Source organism: Polypterus senegalus, chromosome 18 (assembly GCF_016835505.1).
Source record: "Polypterus senegalus isolate Bchr_013 chromosome 18, ASM1683550v1, whole genome shotgun sequence".
Classification (NCBI taxonomy): Eukaryota; Metazoa; Chordata; class Cladistia; order Polypteriformes; family Polypteridae; genus Polypterus; species Polypterus senegalus.
The window spans coordinates 65,166,060-65,173,968 of record NC_053171.1 but is presented as its reverse complement, the minus strand read 5'-3'; the positions used below and the strand labels follow the sequence as shown (position 1 = coordinate 65,173,968).

Genomic DNA, 7,909 nt, shown 5'->3' with positions numbered 1-7,909 from the left:
TTTTCAAAACTCAACTGCAACAGTCCTGACACAGACCACCAACAGCGAGCACATTACAGCCATCCTGCTGCACCTTCACTGCTCCCTGTGTCTTACAGGACTGAATATCAAATTATGTTATTGACCTGCCCACTAATGTCCTCTCATTCAGTGTCCACACTAACCTGCACTCTGTGGGTGACAGCAGGGCCTTCATCTGTATATAGCGCCCAGACTGTGGACTGAACTCCCTAAATTAATGACATCAGCCGACTCCATTCATTGGTTTTTAACTCATTTGTTCAGGAAGATATTAAACAGACCTGACATTCGGCCCCTGCTTTCAGTTTACCTCCTCTATCTGTCCAGCTACTCAGGGATTGCATTTTTATCACAATTTATGCTATTTGTTCAAGATTTGTTTGTAGTATTATATATTGTATTTTAATCTGGATTATTGTCTTTTATTCTATTTGAATGTTTTGTATATCCTGTTTTTTATCTTTAGTGAGATATTATTTGTAGCCAATATTATATCGGTCCTGTTGTTCTTTCTGAATTTTGGGCAGGGTGCTAAATAAATAAATTGTGTCCTAATTAGTATTTTTTCTTTTGATGGCCCATCGTTTATAATAAGTGACAAAAATTAGAGAAGTTCTATATAAGGTAATTAATATATAACATAATTCAGTGTAGAATATGTATTGCCGTTTTCTTCACATGCATATTTAAAAATATTAGATTGGCTTAAATGTTAATTCTAAATTGGTTTAGAACAATATTGCACACATGCATAGTACATTTTAAAAACGTAATCACTTTTATTATTAACGTTTTACTAAACTCTAACGTGGTGTAAACATTATAATTATATTGTACTAGCCAACCCGTGGCGTACCATACACTCTAAAAAGCAATTCAAGGGACCTCTAACCACCACTTAACCAAATGCATTATATTAGGTTAAAAATTCAAGTTCAATGATTTTATTAAACATTTTAATTTGAAAACATGATTTAGTGTGTTAACGTGAAAGAATTTTATTAGTACATACTTTAGCTTAGACTTGTAAGTAATCTAAACTCAAATTCCTTTTTTCATTTATTGAAAAGCAATATTCAAGTTCGTCTAACCTAATATAATGTTATGGCTACTTAATTTCTCTGTTTCATGAGTGGGCAAGAAGCTCCTCCCTCTTAACATGCTGTGACAAGATCGTAACGCCATACTGCTAGTGAAACAAACAACTACGGTGAGTGATATAGCAGATATTTTAATTGCCGTCAAAGGTGAAGAGTACTTAATTCCTCCCTCAGTAATCCTTCATTATTATTTGCGCAATGCTGACAGGACTAGTAACGTTACTTTACGTCTGTAGAGGTTAAGCTACGAGTCAGGCAGGCTAACGTAATGGCCGTCTATCTAGCATTAGGCAGATGAGCAGGTAAAAGCTAAGTAATAGAGGAGCCATTTCAAGTTAATAATTATTTACATTGCTCTAAGAACAGCGGTTCTCAAACTTTCGTATTATGCGCCCAACCCCCTTTTCTACTTGGAATAAATCTGCGCCCCCTGCATAATATAAAATAGATGAGAATAACCCATGATACAACTAACAAAGGTATGACACTCGTGCAGTGTCGCTGTATCCTATCATTTTTAGTTCCATAAGATTTGCATGTGTTCGGCTAACTTCGATGAAATGTTTGCAATTTATTTTTTTTAAAGTGCTTTAATGACTGTTAAAATGCCTTGTGCGGTTTTTGGTAGTAATTCTAATCCCCAAAACAAAGAGTAAATTATGTTTTCTTATTTAATTCTTTTATGTAAAGAAAAGATTAAATATGTTTTAATTTTTAAAAATCTCGTAAACGAGGACACCGATGAAGTCAATCTGCGCGAGACGAACGTATTTTCGACAACAATTATGCCGCTGTTAGTTGTATCATGAAAATAACCCAATACGCAGTAAATTATTTCACTCAATTTGGTAATATTGGCTACACTGCCAAGGTGGTCCGCATTATCAGCTGATCTACTGTTACCCGAATGTTGGCGACAGACACCGATACGTCTCGAACTTTCTGGATTGAAAATACGCGACTATAAAAGCAGCAGCAGTGGCGCTCGTCATAAAAACAAACTTCAAATAGAAAAGGAGCTCAGAGTGTCTCGATATCTCGAATATCAAACCAAACCTGGACAGGCTGTGTACTTAAAGCAGGCACATATTAGTCATTAGATTTATGCCTTAGAAATGTTTTATTTTAATTTTAGTTATAATGCATTCATTATGATTATATGCTTGCAAATTTAAATTTGAAATACAATTTTGATGTCTTGTTCATTTATTCGGCCCTTGTAAAATGTTAAAAAAACAAAAAAGGCTGAAGTAAATTATCTACCACCTTATCCTCAAGGTGAAACAAGTGGAAGTTTGGAGGAGGAAAGAGTGAACCTCTTACATGAAGTGATGAAGAGGGAGAATTGTGTTGTGGTTGCAGAGAAAATGGCCAAAACCTTCTCTCTTCGCAGGAAGGAAATAATTTATCAGGCCCCTGCAATTAAAGACATCATTGACCGATGGCCTGCTTTATTTGATGCAACACAGGTGAGATTGTACACTCTTATTTAAAACTTATTTAAAAGTCAACATTTGCTTGGCATGCTTTAGACAGTTAATTGCAAAGTGTTTCCAGTCCTGCTGAGTTTAGTAGTTCTCCACATAGAAGCAGAACACTGGTCCTTGCTGTGGCAATGCCATTTGAGTGACACAGCAACTGATACTGAATATTTTGGATGGATGCCTCCCTAGTTTAAGGTCAAATTATCTGTTAACCTCCCAAGAGTGAGAGCGCCAGGTACTAAAGAGCAGTCAACACATTCAAGCTTAAGGCCAGCAGCGTAGTGCATTACTGGTGAACGGTCATATTGGAATATCATTAGGTTGCGTTTTGTTGTTGCTCTTGAACTATCAAGATGTGGTTTAGCTAATTGCCTGCTAACTTTAATTATGTGACAACTTATTTGTGTAAAATACAGATAAATGAAGAATTCACAAGAATAACCACTGTAAGTCTTGAGTCTACATTTATGGCCAAACTTGATGCTTGCACCTCCAAATTAATGGATGTAGTCTCATCGAGGGGAGGAACTTCAGGACTGAGGATAAGGCACATTAAGAATCAGCTTCTAGAGGTATGAAAACTAATCAGACTTGTCTTTGAAATTCAGCTTGCTGACTTGTCACCCTTTTGGAATTTAATTTTATTCTTTTTTCTCTTTTTACTAGAACAATGCAATTGAAGTACGGTGAGAGGTGGCCATTCGTTGCCTGGTTGTCTACCTTGGAGAAAAGGAACAGGACCTTTTCAAGGAGTTTAATGTAAGTAATTTATCACAGTGGAATCTACATTTTAATACACCAGGAAAAAACCTGCTGTAGACGACTGTAATTGTTACTGAAAACCTGTTTCACTTGTAAAGTGGTTATTTTAAAAAAAATGTGTTGTTTTCATAACTTTTACTGTGATATGCCTAAAGTAAGAGATGACATTTTAAAAAAGGAAATTTTTCTCTGCAGACCTCAACCAAAGAGTTGAAAGTAAGTTCTACTGTGGCAAAATTTGACATCACAAATAGATTAAACATTCTCACTTTCCTAAAGAATGACACATTATAATGCTAGAGGATAACTTAACACAGTATATGCAAGAAGACTTCATTAAATAATAGAAATAAGCACAACAGCATTTTGCTAAATCCTGGAAATCGATCTGACCATTGTTCCACTTGTAACTGAGAAAAAAAAAAATTATGAATGTATTGACTTAATGCTTAGTCCAGATATAGTCAGGTTTCTGATTAGGCTGCCAAACACCGTCTCTTCTTGTTGGTGGATTAATACCTGACCAACTTTGCCACTATAAAGATTCTAGTAAGCTTTACTGCTCTTGTAATACTTCATATTGGCACTTTTGACCCCAACAAACAAAAAAAGCGAGTTAAATTTGTCTCCATAGCTATTGTGTGATGACAATGCTACTCACTGCTCATGTTGAGCCAGTTCATGTAAGTAGATATGTATGGTTGTGTGTTGGAATGGTTAAAATAACGTCAACAGTAATAACACAATTCTGTTTTACTAAACCTCTTAATATACTTTTGCTTTTGTTCTGTCAGGATATTGAACAGTTTGAAGCAAACCTTGACAGGCAAGTATTGAACATCGCCATCATCAAAGACCAGGATCCGAACACTGGAACCATCGTGATCGAGGGAGCCAAAATCCTGGATGGAATTGATGTCCTAAGGTGCTGTGCTTTGCTCATGGGTTTAATATATGCTCTGAATCTGAGCTATCCCAAGGACCTCAAATGTACATACAAAGTTTTTCAGAAACTGTTCCTTGAACTTGATGGACAAAAAACAAGTGGAAAAGTAATGAATTTCAAGTACAGCAATTTCTAACAACACTTTTCTTTCAAACCACTGTAGTATGGCTATTTGTTAGTCAAAGTTTTTGAAAGATGTTGAAAAATGTAAATGCCATGTTATATTTCCAATAAAGTAAATTTTGCAACACTTCCATTCTTTAAGTGGCTGTATTTTTAATAATTTAATAAATAATTAAACTTGATGAAGCTGAAAATAATAGTGTGAAAACACTAATTGCACCAACTTCATTTTTTACATCATCACAACTTTAAAATATATTACTAATTAAGTACGTAGAACTTAAAAGAGTCTTTAAAAATGTAACATAAATTAGTTGGGACAACTTAATTTTTTATGTGCAGTGAATTTAAAAAGTTCTGTGTACCCTATAATTTTTTAAGCTGATGGTGCTTAAAAGCAATTTAAGATCTGAAGGAAAAACCTTTTCCAGTTACTCAATGTTGTGGGTTGGTTCTACGTAATTTTAACCAGAAGTTGTAGTAACTTAAAAAGCTTGATGCAGAGCGTTGCGTTAATTTTTTTTGTTGGCTCAACACAGTAGTTTTTAGAGTGTACGCCGCATAATCAGGCCGGTTTTTTAATGATTTTTAAGCACAGGGAGAAAAGTAACATTTGAAAAATCGGTAATGTAATAAATCAGCAAGAAAAGCAACATTGTAACAATGCCCGGAACGAACCAACACACAATCGTCTGTGACTGAAAAATGGCGGACCGTCCTCGCGCCTTCTCCTGCCAGACAGAGGGATGGGATGGGGGTGCACGGCAAGGAGGTTGGAAAGGGAAGAGAGGAGGAGGACGTCCATTCAGCTACGTCCGTCCTGCTAGTCTGCCGATTTCTCATTCAGTATGCACTGCCTACTCATGTGCCCACCTCCAACTCGTCACTTGAGTCGTCGTCTTTATACAGTCCAGATGTACGTGTGACTGACGTAGACTTTTCATTGCTCTGTGCCGATCTGGCTGCTTTTCTATATATAATCCACTAAGACACCAAGCCACGGTAGTAGCGAGGTGGGAGGGAGGTGTGTACAAAGGGTTGGGACGTAAGCAGTGGGAGCGTATGAGTCGCACTTAGTGGGAATTCCATGGTTTGCAGCCCGAACGGGGTTCCACGACTTACTCACGCCGGGTAGACACATGCTCAATGTAATGCATAATTATTTATTGAATGCTAAACACTTCTGGAAAGATGCGGTCGTCTAAAATGGGTTGGTGTGAGAAAACAACAGTAAGCGAATGAAAAGATGGAACTCTGGAGAGAGCAAAATAGAACACAATAGTGAATCCGCGGCATAACAAACGCCGCATAATTATGTATTGATGGTTGAACACTTCTGGAAAGACACAGTTGTCTAAAAAGGGTGGGTTTGAGGATACAACAGAAAGTGAATTAAAAGATGGAACTCTAGACTTTTCATTGCTCTGTGCGGTTTTGGCTGCCTTTGTATATATAATCCACCAAAACACCCGACCACGGTAGTAGCGAGGGGTTTGTGTGAACAAAGTGCAGGAGCATCTAAGACGCATGTTTGTCACGGATGCGAATTGCTGTATGTAGCGTGTAAAACAGTTTGCTATGGTGCATGTGATCGTGCATCGTAACGAAAACTCGGTTTTTAAAGACTGTTTACTTCATTGTGTTTTAACCTCAGTTGTAAAGGAATGTTTTAAGGACCCTATGGGATACCCCTCGGTTTTGGCTGCTTTTCTATATATAATCCACCAAGATACCCGACCACGGTAAGAGGGGGGGTGTGCACAAAGGGTAGGGACATAATGAGTGGGAGCATATGAGTCACACTCAGTGGGAATTCCGCGGCTTGCAGCCTGAATCGGGTTCAACGGCTTACCCACGCCTCTCTGCGCTGGGTAGACATACGGTCAATCTAGTGCATAATTATTAATTGAATGCTAAACAGTTCTGGGAAGACACGGATGTCTAAAACGGGTTGGTGTGAGAATGCAACAGTAAGTGAATGAAAAGATGGAACTCTGGAGAGAGCAGAATACAACACAATAGTGAACCTGCGGCATAACAAACGCTGCGTGGCTCAGACGTGCATGTGGACTCTTACCACAGACGAAAGGGACTAACTGGGTGGTCGTTGAGTTTTTGCGTCCGGGCAAATGGGCAGGCAGTGTGAATGCCTAGAGAGCAAAGGTAGACGCCGGCCAGTGAAAAAGGAGTGTTCCTGCAGGAGCATCTAAGAAGACGCATGTTTGTCGCGGATGCGAATAGCTGTATGTAGCGTGTAAAACAGTTTGCTATGGTGCACGCGGTCGTGCGTCATAACCGAAAAGTCGGTTTTTAAAGACTGCTTACTTCATTGTGCTTTAACATTAGTTGTAAAGGATTTTTTTAAGGATCCCATGGGATACCCCTCGCAAACCATTTCACACGCTGCATATGGCGATTCACCTCCGGGAGAAACATGCCTCTATGAACAGTCAACTTAGCTCGGAGGTGCATGACATGCACATGACATTAACCTGACCTGCACTGCATGTGGCCTCTACGACAGACGAATATGACAGCATTTTTTCTGTGTTGTCGCGTCAGAGTTGGTGGGCGTGGCCCTGCGAGTCGTCGTCATATCCAATGGGCTTGGAGTTGGTGGGCATGGCTCCTTCCGGCGTGCTTTCCATGGTTGTCTTGCCTTAGTGAATTATATATATATATATATATATATATATATATATATATATATATATATATATATACATACATATACATATATATATATATATATATACACATACAGTGGTGTGAAAAACTATTTGCCCCCTTCCTGATTTCTTATTCTTTTGCATGTTTGTCACACAAAATGTTTCTGATCATCAAACACATTTAACCATTAGTCAAATATAACACAAGTAAACACAAAATGCAGTTTTTAAATGATGGTTTTATTATTTAGGGAGAAAAAATCCAAACCTACATGGCCCTGTGTGAAAGCGTAATTGCCCCTTGTTAAAAATAACCTAACTGTGGTGTATCACACCTGAGTTCAATTTCGTAGCCACCCCAGGCCTGATTACTGCCACACCTGTTTCAATCAAGAAATCACTTAAATAGGAGCTGCCTGACACAGAGAAGTAGACCAAAAGCACCTCAAAGCTAGACATCATGCCAAGATCCAAAGAAATTCAGGAACAAATGAGAACAGAAGTAATTGAGATCTATCAGTCTGGTAAAGGTTATAAAGCCATTTCTATAGCTTTGGGACTCCAGCGAACCACAGTGAGAGCCATTATCCACAAATGGCAAAAACATGGAACAGTGGTGAACCTTCCCAGGAGTGGCGGCCGACCAAAATTACCCCAAGGCGCAGAGGCGACTCATCCGAGAGGTCACAAAGACCCCAGGACAACGACTAAGAACTGCAGGCCTCACTTGCCTCAGTTAAGGTCAGTGTTCACGACTCCACCATAAGAAAGAGACTGGGCAAAACGGCCTGCATGGCAGATTTC

At 38.6% G+C, this 7,909-nt stretch overlaps 1 long non-coding RNA gene across 1 annotated transcript; it reads left to right on the top strand.

Moving 5' to 3' along the window:
• The first annotated feature begins 1,096 nt into the window (after window positions 1-1,096).
• LOC120518606 lies at window positions 1,097-4,553 on the top strand. The gene is made up of 5 exons (XR_005631261.1): window positions 1,097-1,231; window positions 2,400-2,590; window positions 3,022-3,177; window positions 3,272-3,364; window positions 4,162-4,553. It is a non-coding gene; the product is annotated as an uncharacterized LOC120518606 (long non-coding RNA).
• The last annotated feature ends 3,356 nt before the right edge of the window (window positions 4,554-7,909 follow it).